Raw genomic sequence first — 12,114 nt, 5'->3', positions numbered from 1 at the left:
AACCTTGCCCCAGCTGACGCGGCCGGCCCGAAGTGGTTGTAGGCGGCTTGCTGTGTATATTCCCCCATCTACATTGCTACTTATACCAGTACTTTGCTTTGCTGGCCCGCCCAGGGATGTAGGCAACAAGCTGTGTTCACTGATTTTTCCATGCAATAAAGGTTTTTGAAAATCAAAAAAGAAAAAATATAGAGTCACAGATGACATCATATTTTTCCATTATTAATGTGTACCAATGTGTAACTGCCAGGTAATTCATTGTTTGAACTTTTATAACTATCATTGTTAAACTGTGTATAAAATTAGCTGCATGTGAAGCAGCAAATTGTGACTTGTGTGAAGGCTGTTGCTCTCCTTGCCATAACAGTAAAGAGATGTATTTACATTGCCAAAAGGAGTGTGTTTTTTCTTACTTTTTAAGTTACACTTCAGCAGCATGCTTGTGCTTTCTTAATAAATGGGCAAGTAAGTGTTTTCCTAGGAAATCAGTTAAACACATTTGAGTTTCTTTCTGAATTTTGTTAAATATTTGGGAAACCTTACCATTGAACCTAAACATAAGTGATGTATAGCTGAAGGGGATGGAGGCAGCGTGCAACCTTTTAAATGAGAATGAAGAACTGACTTTGGGAGACGCCAGTATGACTGAGTGTGGCAGCAGGGAAATGACTAAAATCCTGAAGCAACAACTGTTTCAATAATTGAAATCTATATACATAAAAATGAATGTATGTCTGTCTGTCTGTCTGTTTGTCCTTTATGCATTACTACACCATTCATCCGATCGCCATGAAACTTTGGGAAGTTGTTGAGTACACTCCTGCAAAGGTTTCTGGCATAAAAATGTTTTAAATATCGGCCCCTCAGGGGGCTCATAATCTTTTGATTACTGATGTACGCACCAGACGGAAAAACAACAAATCGTGTATCCACATGCACTCAAATAAATAAATAGAATTAAAACACTATTCATCCGATCGCCATGAAACTTTGGGAAGTTGTTGAGTACACTCCCTCGAAGGTTACTGGCATAAATTTTTTTTAAATATCGGCCCCTCAAGGCCCTCATAATCTTTCGAATACTGATGTAGGCACAAGACGGAAAAACAAAAAATCGTGTATCCACAAGCACTCAAATAAATAAATAGAATTAAAACACCATTCATCCGATCGCCAGGAAACTTTGGGAAGTTGTTGAGTTCACTCCCGCAAAGGTTTCTGGCATACATTTTTTTTAAATATCGGCCCCCCAGGGCCCTCATAATCTTTTGAATACTGATATACCCACCAAACGGAAAAACAAAACATTGTGTATCCACAAGCACTCGAATAAATAAATAGAATTAAAACGACACTTTGAAATGTTTTCCATATTAAAATGAATAAGTTTCAATAAAAATGACACAATGTAAATTGAATGTTATCATAACGAGTTTCCTTGAATTTCCTTTCTTCGGAGATCACAGCAACGCGCAACGGGTAAGCTAGTTATTAATAAAATAGGCAAACAGATGGTTGAAGGTCATGTCATTGGACATCTACACAGAGGTGAGAAGAGTCTCACATGTTATATGCATTCTCATTACTCTCAACTAAAAGAATCCAACCCCCAAATTCCTATAACAGAGGTCCCTACTTGGAAAACTATGATGGGTCTACTGTTAAAATATGCGATCATGAAACTGAAACAAACTTGTAAAGAAATCACAGAGGAGAAGAGCAATTGGGAAAACATTGAGAGCAAGAAGAGTTGCTGAATTTCCTCACATAAATAGAACAGAGATGAAACAAATATGAGGAACAATCAAACTGAAGAAGAGACACAAGTTTCTACATGGCAAACAGGGCTATGCACACTGCCGCATTCTGACTTTTGAGAAGAAATTCGACAGAGCAGTGAGGTAATTCAAATAACTCTGGGTTTTAAGGCAACATGAACTGTCCACATCTGAATCTGGCTTGGATCTATTCACCGGATCTAGAAAAAAAACAGGTCAGCCTAAAAAGAATGCTTAACTGCTCACTTCCCAGGATGAATACCATATATTACAGTTAAACTAAGGGCCACGCATAGATTACCCACAGGAAAAGACGGAAACAATGTAGAAGAAAAAATATCCGAAGAGGAGTGGGCCACAGTCAAGAACACTTTGCTGCATGGCAAATCAACGAGGCAAACCAAGAGAAAATATTGGGTGAGAACCATTGGACAGTAATTAACTTATCAACCCACACATTAAGCAGAGATGAAAATTCTCTCTTAGATCTGGGTTCATCCTTTTGTCCCATTGTGAACCTGAACTATTGTAGAAAACAGATTGATTTGTTTTATTCAGTCATAAGTTGAAAATGATGAAAGTTTTTATGCAACAAGGAAAGACATTTAAAAGGTTTGCTTTTTCTACGATTATCCAGGTTCTCTTGATAACTTGTGTATAGGAGATATTGAGGGGTTCAGCTACCTTGATTGAGTTGGAGTGTGGTGAAATCAATTGGGCATCAAATAGGGATCGTTTGTGCTCTTTAAAAAAGGATGTACCAGCACTAATCAATTTGAACCCAAATCTAAGTGTATTCCTACGACACCGAAATGACACTATTCATACATTCCACAAGATAATCACTCGAGAGCTCATGAACATTTTGCAAAATTTTAAAAACACAGTGCCCAAAATCTCATGAAGGGACAAGGAGCAGCCTTAGACACTCCAGCCAAAGACCCTAACATCATCATAAAACCCTGAGACAAGGGGGGTAATGTGGTCCTTTGGAATACCTACAAACATTTACAAGAGGTGGATAAACCTGAACTCATCCTGGAGCTCTGAGATAAACCCCATTGACGCATACAAACAAACCATCGCCAAATACCACACCCTCTTGGGGGATGGGAGAGAGGGGAGTCTTCTGAGCACAGTGAGTATGAATTTCTAAATGTGAGCAAATCCATAGCACCATGTTCCTATATGTTGACAACATTCCCTAAAGACAGGGAAAGATCACGTGAGAGACCTATCTTCTCTGCCAACAATAGCCTTCTTGAACAAACCTCCATACATTTAGCTTTAGTCGTACTGCCTTATGTGCGAATCTTACCCTCATAATGTAGAGACAGCCCTGATTTAATTACTAAGGTGGGAGAACTACCCTGGCAGACAATTATATATTGGTAACTATAAATGGGGTTTCACTCTATATTTATATTGGCCACAGACTGGGAATCCAGCATGCAAACACTTTTTCAGAGATAAGGGCTAATCCTAAATAAGGGCTGGATTTCCATGCCTATATAAGGGCAACGAGAATTATACCTATATAAGGGCATGAATCAGGAAAATGTAATCGGAGCCTAAAACGCCACACAACACCCACTCCACTTTCTTATGTACGACATTACTAAGTTCTAAACACGTTAAACTTATCTAAACATGATGTGTAAAAAACCCACCCAAAATACATAAAAAATGCATTTGTACTGGTTGTACATGAAAAGAGCATTTGTGCTGTACGCATTTAAATCAATGTTTCATTCCAAGCATATAGGTGACATTTTCAAAATGATTCTGAATGAATCACGAAAATACATTTATGAAATGGCTCGTAAATACAGAAGAAAAAGACGAAACCATTTCATGACAGATTATATAAAACTGTTTCTGTATGTGGACAAGGTCAAATATTGGAAATCTGGAAGTTTTCAAAGAATTCTAGTTGTCTATGAATAGTTCTACTTTATGCAGATTACCTTGTGCCAAAATATGAAAAAATAAAAATTTGGAAAAACAAAAGTTGAATCATAGAAAAAAGAGTTCCAAAGTTAGAACTTTGTTTTGAAAAAAATGAAGGTCGAATTCAGAGTCTCTCAAAACACTGTGTGCCAAATCAAAAGTCAGTGTTATTGTTTGGAGAAACATAAAATATTCTAAGTCTGTAAAGAATTTGTCTACCATTGTAGGTGAGAGTTGGATTACCTTGTTAAGATGATCAACTGCACATGGATGTGAAGCATCGCCGTCACTGTTGGTCGCATTATCAATGCTCGAATTGGAAGGTGTCTGTGTGCCTGTTTCCTCTCGTACCTCACCGTCAGCATTTTGCGTCTGTGAGATCTCAATGAATGCCGTCATCAGAATTGGTAGCCGCTTTGGACAACACAGTGCATGCGCGGTTACTGGTTCAAGCAAAGTATCAACATCCGTTGGCATGACTGATGGGAGTGGGAGACAGATGTCTAACATGCATTCTTCTCCACACAGCAGGAAGCGTAGAACAGGTAAGATGCAATCTTGCCAGATTGGTCTGAATGGCAGAAACCATGTGGTATTCAATTCTCTTAAACAAATGAATCCCAAAATATGGACGATGCGCTCAGGACACTTCATTACCAGTACATTGGTCTCCATGCGATCTGTGTGTCAGCTGTGGATTGGCTTGCCATATCGAAGCAGTAGAAGCAAAAATAGTATCCCTGCAGCGAGTTCCAAAATGAGAGGCAATCCGCCAAACACAGAGTGCACGAAGTTTGTAAGTATTCCTAGGACTTTTCAAAAGGTGCTAACAGTCCCGAAAAAACTGTCTTAAATACATGTACAATACCACTCATATCAGACATGTTTAAGATACAACCTAACATTTCTGAGAAATGTACAGGGCAATTTGTAGTTAATAGTGTGTGTATCTCATCAGAAGTCCTTGTGACTTGCAGCTCATAGGTCTCTTTGGCCGAGGTCAGTGGCACAGTCTTCTGTAAAAGAATGGCTTTCATTCTGCTTATAGTATCAATTCATATAGAAGAAAAAATGATCTTCCCCATCTCCAACATTTGTGTGTGTGTGTAGTAATTCCCAGGATGTCTTGCTGTATTCTTTACCCAACTTTTCATATGTGCCTGCTGGTATATGTTTTAAGCAATTGTTCCATGTATTATCCATTCAATTGCTGGCTTTTCAGCTACTGTAAATGGCAATCTTTCCAGTTTTTTAATGCTCAGCACCGTATAGTGTGCTCTCCTCTGTGCCAGTTTGTTCTGTTTATCAGTGAGATTGAATTCTGAAAACAGTGACTTGGTGATGATTAAACACCAAGGGACATAGCCTGAATGAAGATTTTGTAACGTCCAGCCTAGTAGCATGATAAAACGTAATTGCGACTGACCCTGTTGCAGCATGACCAAGTTGTGTTCCATGATGTCTATGGCAGAGGATACTATGCTGTCTAAAGAATATATCCTGGATGACAGAGTTGTTAACCCATTGTCAACTACATAGAGAGATTTCTCTAAATCAATACGATCAATTTCTCGTATTCTTTCTGCAGTCTCTGCTTGCGTAATCTTCCATGCTTCATTATACAATGCATGGATACTGGCATATATAAAATGTTTATGACGCAGTTTAGTAGGTCCTTGTAAGAAGTCCCTCCAATCAGCGCCATCTTTAAGTAAAGATAAGTGTTGTTTTACATCCTTTAGTGTAGATTTCTGTAGCCACTCAAGGCACAGTTTCCCTACACTGTATGTTGTTACTGTTCCTGAATGCTGTCTCTGAAAATATCTTGGATCTGGCCTAGTGAAAGTGAACCCTTGTGTTTTATTCAGGAATCTATCTTGACAGGGGTTTGTGTCTGTGGGCCAGATTAAAGCAAAAACAGAAAGAGGACCCCTAATAAATCCGATTAGGGACAGGGGAAGAATACGCTGAAAAAATGGAATGTCCCTATGCACAGAGAGCATAAATTCTCAAACTAACAGAAAAAGATGTCCATGCCATACTATTTGATAACCCACTGTGTAGTCTAAACAGATCAGAGAAACAACTTGTTTGCTGATTTATACCAAGGTATATTTTTACATTTTATTAGGTACAATACATATTAAAAATAGATTGCTAAACAATTAAAAAACAAATTAAAATCAACTGATAAATTTCAAAACATGAACAAACATAAAGGCATTACATTATACAGGTTACATTATTCATAAAAAGTAGTTTATCAGATCACAATATTCGTACAAAGTAGTTTGTCGATGCAGCGTTTCGGTATATTAAAACATTCTTACACCTTCTTCAGAACAGTTTCTCAAAAAACGAATACTTTAGGAGATTTTCTTATAAAAGACTGAAAGGGTAGATATGATGATGAGCCCTTCATTGGATGTGTGCTAAAATCAGCTACTCATATCTAGGGGTTCAGGTCATACTCAGATTATAGTTATGGTTTCTTTGTTCATCCAGGGGAGATTAACCATTTGTTCTAATCAGGATCTGTTCTGTTGTGAAGTAAAATAGTATGTACGTCGACCTCCCCCTCTGAAGTATTACTGCTATCAGGTGTAGGTGGAGGTATGGATGGTTTGTTTACCTCTTTGATCTTGGCTAACCGAAGACAAGATGTCTGTTCGGCAGTGTCATTCAAAAACATTATTTGCTCTGGGATGATGCATGCTCTAAATAAAGCTTCTAATCCCTGCTGTTGCCAGTCTTCTGTGCCCCAGACAGTGTTTATCTCAATGTTGTCTTTCCAAAAGTCGAAGCCTAACGAAGACAGCTGAGCATAAAAGGCCACAGAACAAATTTGTTTGGTGTTTGTCAACTTTTCATTCCTGTCCTATTAACATTTACAAAGCAAAATGATTCTGGATTTGAAACATTAAAACCTAAAAAGTATAGAAATTTGCCATAAAATGTTTTGAGCGACCCTTTGGTGGCGTCGGACAATGTTCGCAATGGTTAAACATCAGTACATTTCTAGGATTTGCAGATTCGTGCAAGAAATGATGACCATAGTGATTAAAACAATACATTTGTTCATAATCTGATGAACCTTCTAAGTATTCATGATTTGTAAACTTTGCAGATGTTTCTAAGTCTGACATCATATTATTAACAGTCTCAAAGTCCCGATCATCAGAAAAGGTACTAGATGAAACAAAGTAATTCAAGGAAATCTTGAACTGGTGTGGAATCTTCAACAGCTCCGCCGGACCAAAAATGTCATAATCAGTTCTGTCCCAAGCTATACCACTTGGTATAGGAATGGCTGTGATGTTCACTGATGATAAGTCTCTTTGTTCAAGATGAGATGATTTGTGTGGCTTGAGTAGTAAGTTGATGGTCCTACTTGCTGTGTCCTTTTTAACATATCTTCCATTTATCAGCATTCCCAAAGTTATTACCAGAGTCAACCAAAGTAGAAGAAAAAGTACACCCAACACAATCCAAAGTTCAAACCATGGTGAAACCAGATAAGTCTTTTTCAGGTGATGAAAAAGGTCTGTTGCTTGTTCTTTGAAAATTCTTTTTGCTGGCGTCATTTCAGGTTCCCTGGGATCCCTGGAAAACATATCAAAGTTGATGAAATAGCCAGAGGCAGTTCTGTCAATTGTAGGGATTGCATCAGGATTCGTTTAAATCGCTGGAACCACTTGATCACTTGCTATATTCATGTATTCAGATGATACGGCATTGTAGACAGGCATTTCCTTACAAACTGTTATTTGCGTTTCAAGAGGTACAAGTTCCATAGCTTTATTGCATAGTCCTTCTTTTCACACTGCAGATTCTTCAAAGGTGATCAGTCTCTCAGTTTGACCCTCTTGGATAGTAGCCAGATTAGGGTGTCTGCTACATTGTCGGAGTCCACTTGGCATACTGCTTATGATCGGCCACATGATGTGATTTTACCAGGTCGATGGACACAAACTTGTTCTCCTTTTTTCCAGCAAGGGGCGGCAGTAAAACTGTTCTTGACCTGTGGATTGCTAGTACAGGTACTGGTTTTCTGTAAGAAGGCCCAAATTCCTTCTCTGACAAGATCCCCAATCTTTGGATTCCAGACAGGCCTTCCTGGGACGGTCAATCTCTCTTCAGTGGTTGTTGGCTTCAGGAACACGTTACTTTGTTTCATTCCTATTTCATTTAAGTCCTGCAAAACAGACAAAAGGTCTTTGATATTAAAGGGTTTTTGTTCTACCACTGAAGTCTGACAAACGAGATCCAAAATTATCATTCTGGTTCCAAAAAGGACTTCATATGGAGTGATACCCCCTAGAGAACTTCTTGGCAGATTGTTAAGACTATGTTGGACACTTATTAGATGTTTGACCCACCCGTCACCCGAGCCTAATACCCTAGCTGTTGTAGATTTTTTATTTCCACTACCGAATTTCCCTCAGGATGGAATGGACTAGAGTACCGCAATGCAACGCCCAATTTGGCCATGGCCTCCTTGTAAGGTCGAGAGCTAAACACAGGACCCTGGTAAGAATGTAGCGAGCCGACTGGCGTATGTGCCGATAAAGGCTCGCAAATCTTTTATAACAGTTCGAGCAACAGCTGAGCGCTGAGGCCACATCTAATATTTGTGGGACCGCATTTGTCCACAGGGACGTCTGCATATAGATAGTGTAATGCTGTATAACAATGGTGTCTGTACTGGGCAGGTTACACCGTAGTCAGGTATCTGGCAGCGTTCTCTTCTGCGTTCTCTGTTGCAGTCACGGCAGTTAATTGTAAATGTGGGAATGTGACTATTCATCCCTGGCCACCAGTACATCTCTTTTAATTCTAGTATAGATTTAGAGATCCCCTGATGTATCAGACCCTCTCCCAAATGTGCTTAGTGTATCAAAGCTACTCTACGTTTCCTGTTTGGAATTACCCTATCCCCCACTCCAGGGATTCGAGCAAAAGGAACGGAGTTTGCATCAATTATATATGAGTATTTGAGTGGATAGTTTTGAGGTAATGCTGCCCGCTGCCTTTGCTTGTAGCATGGACAGCTAGCATTATTTCTAGGCCTGGGCGATAAATTCCTTTCCTTTCGCGGAATTTGCGGAATTTCGGGAATTTCGCGTTCCGTGGAGAATGCAAAATTGACACAAATTCTGCATTCCGCAACTTCGTGAAATTTTTGGCTTGTTCGCATTCTCAAATGCGTGTTCGTAAGATATTTCCCCCAGAGTATACAAACAGCGATTACGGACAGTAAAAAAGCATTGTAAACAAGCAATTCCACGTGTTTGCGGAATTTCTGCGAGTTCGCAGAGATTTTTTACCGTTTCGCAGAGATTTACGTAACACGATTACACAAATTCCACCCACCCCTAATAATTTTGCCGTCTATTTTCAGTTTTGAACGAGCCATTGCAGCTACAGAAGCCGTTTGTACAGCTGCCTTTGCGGCTTCGTCAGCCAATGAATTCCCTGCAAAGTGAACGCCATCACGTTGATGATTCAGTGTATGTATCACGTGGGCCTTTTGTAGTTCTTGTCATAACTGAACTACTTGTTCCCAAAGCAATTTATGCATGATTGTGCCACCTTATGCATCTTTGTAACCGTTTTGAATCCAGTTTTGCAAGTATTAATTGTAAGATTGAACGCAATAATACGAATCGCACACTATGAGTGTGGGGAATTCACGGTCCGTATTCTCAAGCGCCATCTTGAATGCTTGTAGTTCAGCTCAATGAGCTGTACAATCTCCTAGAGATTGTGTTTTAGTGACCATTGGTTGGAATTTGCCATCTCGCCAGCGACCTTTAACGATTGCGCACGCAGCACTATAAGATTGTTTACCCCCCCCGTAGTGGGCTGTGCTGATCCCTCAGTAAAATTATACACTCATACTGCTCTAGAGGCAGAATTTCAGTAGGCAGAGGACATTCTTGTTCGTATTGTAGAAATGCTTGTGTTTTCAAATATGGGTCAAAAACGTATTCAACATCTGTTGCAGCAAGAGAATTAACCTATTGTAGAGCTTTAGCATTCGGAATGCTCGCTTTTGTCACTGCCTCCAAGGCAGGTACAGGTGTAACGACCATAATGTGTTTACCCTGTGCAAGGGCTCTCTCTTTTGCTATTGCAGTTTGAACCACTGTCAGAATTTTTTCTGTTGAAGTGAATTTCATTTCTGCCTGTGTGTACAAGTGTGATGTATAAGCTATTGGAACTTTTTCTCCTTCATTAAAAGTTAATTAAGTGAATCCGCATTATCCTGGAATGATTCGGATCAATAAGTTGCGCACATTTACGCGTGTTTGCAAATGTTTTGTTGCTAACATGTCAGTTTGCAATGAACGCAAAATTTCAGTGCGTTTTTGTGTCCAATTAACTGTTTTAAAATCAGGTTTGATTAATTCGTAGAGAGGCTTAACCCTTTCTGCGTAATGTAGAATGTATGTTCTTCCGAAATTCAGGAAACCTACAATCGACTGTAAGTTTTTCAGCGTTTTTAGAGGTTGGAGCAGCGCACATTTCTCTAGAAAGTTTACTGCCAGGCTTTTGCCTTCACTTGATAACTCATATCCCAGAAAAAGGACGTTTAGATGGACAATTCTCATTTTGTTTTAAATTGAAATTGTATCCTTCAGAGGCGAAGCCCAATATTATTGTTTTCACCCTGTTCAAGTGCCTATCCAAGTCATCGTCTGTTAGATAGATGTCATCGATATATGATAATACCTCATCATCATAGGTTTGTAGTAACTCTGCTATCCTGGTGGAAAATAACCCGGGACTATTCTTAAATCCCTGTGGGAGATGACAGAATTGACGTTATGTCCTCATAATTGAGAAAGCGGTCAAATACCTACTTTCGGGTGCAATGTTTTGACAGACGAAATCATTAGAAATATCTAATGTGATTTTATATTTTTTACGCACAATGTTATTCATTAATGCTGCACTATGTGCATTTTGAACTGCAAATGTTTCGCAACAAGAGTTTAAATGTCTGTAATCCAAACTAGACGATAAGTATTGTCTGGTTTGGAGACAGGAAACAAAGGATTGTTCATGGACGAGATGCATGTTTAAATCACCCCCTGGTATTCAAGTTGATCTAAGATCTCCCTGACCTTTTTTTTTTTTAGCTTTTTGCTTAACTGGGTACTACCTTTGTGCAGTTTGTTGATTTTTTAACTGGATTTTATGGTGAGGTGAATCCTCATCCCATCCTACATGATTTTTATATAATGCAGGAGCCTGGGCTACTGCCCATTTCCTGTCATTAGTATATTTTTAATGATTTGGAATGTGGTTGGCAAAAGCTGGCATAATTATTTCTTTGGAAAACCAAAGGAAATGATGTATGGAGCGTTGACAATACAAGCACTCACCCCCAGTCAACTGATCTGGGTTTAATCCATCACCATTCTTTAGCCCACTCTGCCACCCCAGTTCAGACATGGCCATATGCAAATCAGTCTTACCCTGTGCCTCATGGGAACAGTCCAGCCCAAACTGCCAAGCCATGCCTTCCCTGGGGCGGAAACAAGCTTCACAGGACCGGTTTCTGGCATTGCAGCCATCTTCAGCCGGGCTTGCTTGAATCCAGTGGCAAAGTGAGCAAGGGACTCACTTCTGAGCATACCCTGCCAACTTATGGCGAACAAAGCAAAACCAAAGGAAATGATGGACAGAGCGTTGACACTCACCCCCATTCAGAATGGTGATGGATTAAACCCAGATCAATTGACTGGGGGTGAGTGCTTGTATTGTCAAGGTTCCGTCCATCATTTCCAAGGTTTTTTTATTCTATTTCTTAACTATAACGTCCCTGTAAAGTTTTTTAATTGTATTTCCTAAATGTAACCTTTGAGGATGGGTGTGTGAGTGCCTGTGTGGATCTGTGAGTGGGTGTCTGAGTGTCTGTGTGGGTCCATTAATGGGTGTGTGAATGAGTGGGTCTGTGAGTGGGTGTGTGAGTGGTGCTATGGATTTTGCCCATTACTTAGGGAATTTAAAAGGAAGAACCATGGACTCTGCTCTCAGCAGCAGATGACAAGAAAGAACTCCCTCATAACATTCACTACGTGAGATGTTGCGCTCAAAAAAAGGAAGGATGCAAATATCTTTAGCAAAGATTACAGATAATTTTTGGCGGTGGAAATGCAGATAAATCACACTTGCTTTGCCTTGGCCATGCGTGAAAGGTGATGATGATTAGTACTTTACAGAAGTGGAACCTGATTTATTTATACCTGCATATGCTTCCCATTGAGGTTTCATTTCTGTGACATGAGCATTGTGGCAGAATCCATTCTGTTCTGCAAATTTACCCAAGAGGCCACCGTTTTGTGCAACACCTCTATCCAAGTGGAGTACTTTCTAC

Source organism: Lissotriton helveticus, chromosome 7 (assembly GCF_964261635.1).
Source record: "Lissotriton helveticus chromosome 7, aLisHel1.1, whole genome shotgun sequence".
NCBI classification, from domain to species: domain Eukaryota; kingdom Metazoa; phylum Chordata; class Amphibia; order Caudata; family Salamandridae; genus Lissotriton; species Lissotriton helveticus.
Note: the sequence above shows the minus strand (reverse complement) of the source record.